This window comes from Saccopteryx bilineata, chromosome 3 (assembly GCF_036850765.1).
Source record: "Saccopteryx bilineata isolate mSacBil1 chromosome 3, mSacBil1_pri_phased_curated, whole genome shotgun sequence".
NCBI classification, from domain to species: domain Eukaryota; kingdom Metazoa; phylum Chordata; class Mammalia; order Chiroptera; family Emballonuridae; genus Saccopteryx; species Saccopteryx bilineata.
Genome location: NC_089492.1, coordinates 278,247,433 through 278,255,075, shown reverse-complemented (window position 1 = coordinate 278,255,075; position 7,643 = coordinate 278,247,433). Strand labels below are relative to the sequence as shown.

Sequence of the window (7,643 nt, the reverse complement as noted above, 5' to 3'; positions counted from 1 at the left end):
CACATCACTGGGCCACTAGTAAAAGCCTCTCCTGCATGTATACTTTTCCATTTCTTAACCATTCCTGTTTCCTTTATTTTCCAAAATAGTTTGCGAAGTTGGATTTTCTGTGACTTACAAGTTGCTGACTGATAAAGAAACTGGGACCAGAAGTGGGATGTTGCGAGTAATAGACCCTGCAATGCAGGTGGGGCTGCGGATGGTGGAGCATGGCTGGACCTCCAGGCTCCTGGCTGGAAAGCGGGCAAGTCCAAAACAGCTGGTGATGAAGGGGTCAGTTACATCGGAGTCTGCTCAGTCTCGGAATTTAAACCAGGTTCCTGCCAGGCTGCCTTTTAGAAGCCTTGTGGGAAATTTTCAGGATTTTGGAAGACTTGGCCATTTCTTTTAGTCATTAGTAAGTTCCGACAAGAAAGAGACGTGATGCCTTTGATGGGCCTGCGTGAAAGGAGAGATGGAAGAGCTGGGGCTTTGCCAAGAGAGGCCTGTGACATCCAAGTTGATGGTAAATGAAGCCAGGGTTTCAGCCAAAGAGCTGAATCTCTGCTAAGCTATGCTGAGTGTAAGCAGAGGCCAGGAGGTGGGCGACAGAGCAGCGCAGCCCAGTAAGCATTCTTCGTCTGACAAGGAGACTCAACTCCAAGTCTCATGCTCTTGTTCAGACTGTGAACAAGAGGCCACTTAGGGATATCTTTCCACCCCTGCTGTGGCTTTGCCATGCCAAGGTCAAGGCCATCCATTAAGCTGAGATCAGGGGGATGCACTGAGCCCAAGGCCGGCTGTCGGGAGACAAGTCATGTCCTGGACACAAAGATGTAGCAAGGTCTCTGCGTATTTGACTGGAAGCAAATAGACACCTACTCAGCCTTTAAGAATATTGCTAATGTAATCCCCAATCTGGCTCATATATATCAGTCCACCCTTGCACAAACCTTAAAGCATCCGCAGGTCCCCGGATGTGTACCCTAACAGGAAGTAGGATGCTGAAGTGGTACAGCCCCCAGGCGGGGCATCTCCAAGGCCCGTCTCAGATGTGTCTCTCCGAGACAGGGAGGTGGGTGGACAGGCTGACACATAAGCAGGAGGGTGGAGGAATCTTCAGGAGGACTTTATAATGCAAGCCCTGTGTGTGTGTGATGAGGGTGGGGGAAGTGGAGATCTTCTCTCTACCAACTTTGGTATAGATGAGCTCTTTTCCTGCTTATTAGGGATGGCTTCATTCCTGCCTCCATTCTGGAAATACCACCGACTGCTACAGCTGGACCTGCCCGAATCTGCTCTGGCTTCTGGAATCCAGCCCCCAGCTTGAGCCTTCCACTTGGCCCATAGCCTTCTCCAGGACTGAGAATAGGAAGCAACATGCTCCCTCTTTGGAGCTTGGAGCCTGCTCACAAGTCCCTTTAGAAATAAAGGACAAAATGGGGACATTGTTCCCTGGACAATGGGGTTTTCTCACATGGCAAGTTCCCCAGACCTTGGTGTGAAGGGCTTCCTTTAATGGCCGCTGGGGCTGGAGGATGCCCTCTGGGCCAGGGGCTGGCCAGTTCTTAGGGTTCTGAGCACAGGGCTGACTGCGGGCGGAGCCTGGACTGAGGCTGGGCTGTAGGTGTGACAGCACGCTTTGGGTCAGTCTGTCTGAGAGAGAGGACTAAGAGAGAGAAGATGAGGGCTGCAGCAAGGGCTAGGCTCAAGATGGGATAGGGACAGGGGCTGGGACAGGATTAAGACGGGAAACAGAGGACTGGGGCTGAAGCCAGGGTTGAGATGAGGCTTAGTGGTAGAGCTGCTCCAGGGAGGTCATGTATACACAACTCAAAAGTCCAGGCCTTAGACACGGGCAGCCTGAGTTCTTCCCTGACTCTCTGGGTGGCCTCAGGAAGGCTCTCTCGTGACCAAGATCTTCGCTCCAATCTCATCTTCTCACCTGAATACCCTAGTTAGTGCCCCAACCTGCCCCTTTGGCGCTCCGGTTCCCCCTTGTATCATCTGCTCTAGCTCTTTATCCATTCCCTTATCACCTTCTAACTTAGTATATAATTTACGTATTTCAAATGTTTATTGTTTGTGATACATCTGCCCTAACAATCATGTCTATTCCATGAGGACAGAAATCTTTGATCTGTTCACTTGTGTGCCCAGTTTCTAAAACAGTCCCTGGCACAGAGCAGGCACTCAATAAATATTGCTGAATGAATAAGGTTGTTAAGCCTCTCTGAGCTGACAGCATCCTCACTTGTAAAGGGTCCTAGTTGGTTGGCTTAGTGGTAGAGCATTGGCCCAGTGTATGGATGTCCCGGGTTCAATTCCCAGTCAGGGCAATCTGTGACTATCTGCTTCTCCACTCCTCTCCTTCCCCTTTTCTCTTCTCTTCTCTTCTCTTCTCTTCTCTTCTCTTCTCTTCTCTTCTCTTCTCTTCTCTTCTCTTCTCTTCCCTCTTTCTCTCTCTTTGCCTCCCACAGCCATGGCTAGATTGACTTGAGCGCATTGCCCCGGGCACTGAGGATGGCTCAATGGAGCCTCCTGCCTCAGCTGCTAAAAATAGCTCAGTTACCAGTATGGCTTCAGATGGGCAGAGCATTGACCACCAATGGGGGTTGCCAGATGGATCCCGGTTGGGGCGCATGTGGAGTCTGTTTCTCTATCTCCTCTCCTCTCACTTAGAAAAAGAAGAAGAAAAAGAGAAGTGAGAATGACATTCATGATGCTGCTTCGGTGTAACAGAAAGGAGCAAATGCAATCTCACCTGTAAAGAGCTTTGCATCAGGCTGGTGAACACTTCTGCCATGACAGCTTGTACACACCTCAGTATCCTCATCTGTAAAATGGGAACAAAAGTCCCTAGTCTGTAGTGCTGTTGTGAGGGTTAGATGGGTTAACACATACAAAGCACTTAGGCCAAGGCCTCACTTGTCATTGAGTTGAAGGGAGAGCTGGAGGTGGCTCAGGAAGTTAAAAGCTGAACTTTTAATTATGCCTGGGATTGAGGTAAAATGATCTTTCCAATCCAAGGGTTAAAACAGATAAAGTGGTTTCCAGACCCCTCCTCCTTAAATATCCACCTAAATTTCAGGCAATCATCCTCCACCTCCAACTCCCCACCCTGCAAAATGACTCCTTGCTGCTCTTTGTACTCAGGCCTCAGAGATTTCTTATTCTCTCTCCTCCTTTTCTCCGTTATCCCTCGCCGCCAAGGGCCTGGTCCCCCCTGTGCTCACCATTTCAGCATTTCTCATTGCAGAAGGCTCCCCAGGAGTCAGTGGAAACAAGAATTAAAACTCTTAGGCTCCTGGCCTTCTCACCTTTAACTTAGCTTCTAAGTCCTGGTGAACTTCAGGCCTTGATCAAGGCAGGGGACATTTAATAAATATGGAATAAATGAATGAATAGAAAAAAGTCCCAGCTCTGACCCTGCCCTTTAGGTAACAAACATCTCTGGCCTCTGGTTTCCTCATTCTCATGGGGATTATAAATGCCTGCCCTGTCCACCTTACAAAACTGTTGTGAGAACCAAGTGAGGTCATCAGCTCTTAGAGAAAAAGGGAACTTGGAGGTCAAGTAGTCCAATTTGCTTATTATTATTATTTTTTTAATAAGTCATCAGGCCTGACCAGGCGGTGGCGCAATGGATAGAGCGACGAACTGGGATGCGGAAGACCCAGGTTCGATATCTTGAGGTCGCCAGCTTGAGCGCGGGCTCATCTGGTTTGAGCAAGGCACACCAGCTCGGACCCAAGGTCGCTGGCTTGAGCAAGGGGTCAATCGGTCTGCTGTAGCCCCTCGGCCAAGGCACATATGAGAAATCAATCAATGAACAACTAAGGTGCCGTAACGAAAAACTGATGATCGATGCTTCTCATCTCTCTGTTCCTGTCTGTCTGTCCCTATCTAACCCTCTCTCTGGCTCTCTCTCTGTTTCTGTAAAAAAAAAAAAAAAAAAAAGTCATCAGAATCCCAGAGAAAAGGTATGTACAGTACAGACACAGAGAAACCTAATGCAATGAACTGCTTTCTACCAGATGAGTGGCCCGGGAATCCTGGGATCTGGGTGGAATTTATAGAGACTGTCCAGTTCAATCAGCCAGAGGGAATCCAAGCCTACATAAGGAGAGTGCCTTGCTCAGCTCAGCCAGGAAGTTAGGGTACAGCTGCAAGTTGGGGCTCCTCGTTTTTGGTCCTGGCCTCCTTTGCTCCTTCTTGCTGTTTTGATGTCACCAGGAGGGGTGGTACCTTGGGAGCAGGGGCAGTGGCTGCTGGGTGACCCCTCAGATGAATTCTCCTTGGGGGCGGAGCCCAGGAGCAGGGTAGGGGGGGCGAGGGAAGAAGGTGGCAGGGCAGGCCAGGCAGCAGTCCCTCTAGCTCAGGAGTAGTCAACCTTTTTATACCTACCGCCCACTTTTGTATCTCTGTTAGTAGTAAAATTTTCTAACTGCCCACCGGTTCCACAGTAATGGTGATTTATAAAGTAGGAAAGTAACTTTACTTTATAAAATTTATAAAGCAGAGTTACAGCAAGTTAAAGCATATAATAATAATTACTTACCAAGTACTTTATGTCGAATTTTCACTGTTTGGCAGAATAAATCTTTATAAAACAACTTACTATAGTTAAATCTATCTTTTTATTCATACTTCGGTTGCTCCGCTACCACCCACCATGAAAGCTGGAACGCCCACTAGTGGGCGGTAGGGACCAGGTTGACTACCACTGCTCTAGTTGATAACCAATCCCTGGACTCACAAGGTGGGGTGGGAGGACCTAGCAGAAAAATCACCTTGACACAGGGAACCCAATGCTGGCCATGTGGCACAATCTATGGACTATCCCTCATAGATTTGGGAGATCAGAAGTCAGGAGCAGGTCCGGGGGCCAATAATAGGTGGGATTGGGTTCCCCCAACTCCCTGCTGGCTCAGTCTCTCAGCCTCATCTAGGCTGTGACAGGCAGGTTTTTCATGCCTGGGGATTTGCCCCTGGCTCACTGATGATGACATCATCTCAAGCCTTCTGGTATCCCTAAATCCTTCCTTGGTGTTTGTGAGCTATTATAGAGTCCCTCCCAGGTTTGGGGCTCTGGAGGCTTTCACCTGCAATTTCTTAGGCAAAGATGTTGTATTTTCTAAACTTCATTCATTTACCACCTCCATGGTTTTTTGTCATAATAACCTAACATTAAATATATATAAGTAAATATCTACTCAATGTTTTGATTCACTTTTTAAAAATACAAGCGTATGCTAAAAAGGAAACTTTGTATCACTCTTGTACATAAAGAAACAATATTAATTGCTAGGAAAAGGGATAAATACAAAGACTTTCTTGGTTTCTGGTGGCAGGCCTCAGTTCTGGTTCTATTCATACTGACAAGACACATGTCTGCTCTCTGGGACTCTTGTTTTCTCCTCCTTAAAATGGGGTTGCTGGGAGATAATGGATCCAAGATGCCAGAATAGAGTAGGTAAAAGCGAGAATTCTGGGTTGGTGTTGGTTCTACTGGTGCTGACCCCTTCACCCCTCTGCTCTGGCCTCAGTCCCCTCCTGTTCTTCCTCCCTCCCCCATTTATCTACACTTTAAGAATTTCCTGTGCACTTTTCAACCACTGCTCATATGACTCTGGCTCCACGTGGTGAGGGAAGCCAGGGGGGATGTTGTTGGCTTGTAAAGGGGCTGGGAGTCCACAGAGGACGAATGATTTGCCCAAGGACACCAGAATGGAGTCTTAAACCTGGGCTGGCTCCACTGCTTGGGAAGTGTGCTCCCTCCTCAGGTCACCCAAGAGGCATGTCCTGGGGCTCTTGCTGGGGTGCAGTCGCAGGAATCCCGGCTGGCCCCTTCCCTCTCTCTAAGGAGAAAAGAGGGACTATCTCCAGCCTAGGGGACGCGCCCCTCCGGAAACCACCCTTCCTAATTTCGCTTGGTTTTCACCAACCCTAGCCAAGGAGACAGTGCAAGGGCGGGGAAGAGAGGAAGAGCTACAGGTCCGGTCTGGAGTGGAAAGGAGAGGGGCAAAGGAAGAGAGTCAGAGACACAGGTGGACAAAGACAGAGAGAGGAACATATGGACATAGATGGATAGGGACAGAGCGACTCCCGAAAACAGAGCAGAGACTCCCGCAGGGCAGGAGCTAAGGGGGGGGGGGGACTGCGCCCGGCAGGGGGCGCCCTGGCTGCGTCGCCAGAACAGCTGGACGGGCTCGGCCCGGCTCCGGCCGGGGGCGGGGCGGGGGCGGGGAGGGCCGGGGGCGGGATGGGGGCGGGGAGGGCCGGGGCCTGGGCCGGGGGCGGGGTGGGGGAGGGCTCCCTCGGCATCGCTCGAGCCCCGCGGCCGCCTTTATAAGCCCGCGGGGGTGGTGGCCCTGGCAGCGTCGCGCTCCCGCCACTTTGCGCCCTCAGGCCCAACGTACCGACCCCGCGTCACTTGTGCCAGGACATACCCTAACCCACGAACTCTGTGCAGGTAAGGACTCGACGCTGTTCCCGGCTCCCCGGGACCCCAGGAACTTGATCGATCCCCAGCCCCTCCTACATCCTCCACTCGCCCTGGGAAAGCGGCGAGGTTGGACATAAATGGCAGAACAGGGACCTCTGCGCCCCCGCACCGCCCACAGCGGCCCGTTCGGGATCTCCAGCCACTTGTCCTTCCCTGGTACTCGCGCGCATCCGAGGCTTCCGGCGGGCGCGCTGCGGCGGTTGGAGGTTGGACGTGGCTCCCGCAGAGCCCGCGAATTAAGAGAACCGTTCTTCGGTCCGCGGATGCAGTCCTGGGCTCTCCTGCCTCCCGGGCCATTGCCTGGGACTCCCCCACCCTCGGTCCAGGCACCTTCCCCCAGTGCCGGGTTACTGAGAAGCCCCTATGGTGTCTCCTTGGTTGGAGATCTATAGACTTAGGCTGCCAACCCCAGCCCCTGCGTGGTGCCCTCTCATACCTTCCACCTAATAACCTCTAGATCTCGCCGCAGCTTCCAGGGGAGGGAGTTGGTCTGCCCCCTTGGGGTCTGAAGTAGTTTAGGCCAGAGCTGGGAGCAGTAGAGGGAGGGAGGCGCTCGGGTCTGGGAACCGCTGGGGAAGAAGAAAGGGGTATATCCGGCGTGTCGGTGTCTGCGAGTGGAGGTGGGCACAGCAGCCATGGGTCCAAGTTCTGGAGTCCCCGAAGCCTAGGGAACCTGCGAGCCACCTCTGGGCATGTGTGCAGGTGGGCGGGTTGCTCAGGGTTGGCTCCTGTACCCGGTCTCAATAAGGGTTGCACAGGCAACAACGGTAGGACGGGAAGCTGAGGAAAGCCCCAACACTGTCTCTTTCTGTCTTTCTGATCCATTTCAACACATAATAGGGCTGGGGAGAGGAACCCTGGAGATCCAAAGACGGTGTGATTCTCAGGCGGAGCTGGGCCTTTGGGTCCTGGGAAAAGCTCAGACTCCGCTGGTGGGCGGGGTTTCCCAGGGAGGCAGGGGTTCGTTCCCACCCCAGTGAAGGCGACACAACTTTGAGGGTCTCCCGTGTCCCAGACCCTCTCTAACGCCGCACATGCATCATATTGTTTACAGATGGGGAGAGTGAGGCTTAGAGAAGTTAACCAAGTAGGGACCAGGATTTGAACCCAGACTCCAAACCCTACAAACCTTAGCCTTCTGCTTCCACTCTAATGT

The 7,643-nt window shown here is 51.8% G+C and overlaps 1 protein-coding gene across 2 annotated transcripts in view; it reads left to right on the top strand.

Annotated features, from left to right (window-relative positions):
• The first annotated feature begins 6,298 nt into the window (after window positions 1-6,298).
• ALPL (alkaline phosphatase, biomineralization associated) overlaps window positions 6,299-7,643 on the top strand; it is a 55,685-nt gene continuing 54,340 nt past the window's right edge. Inside the window, exon 1 of one of the 2 annotated variants that reach the window (XM_066270189.1) lies at window positions 6,299-6,454. The gene's annotated coding sequence lies outside the window, so the exon portion shown is untranslated. The remainder of the gene's footprint in view (window positions 6,455-7,643) is intronic. The other variant, XM_066270190.1, reaches the window with a different exon arrangement.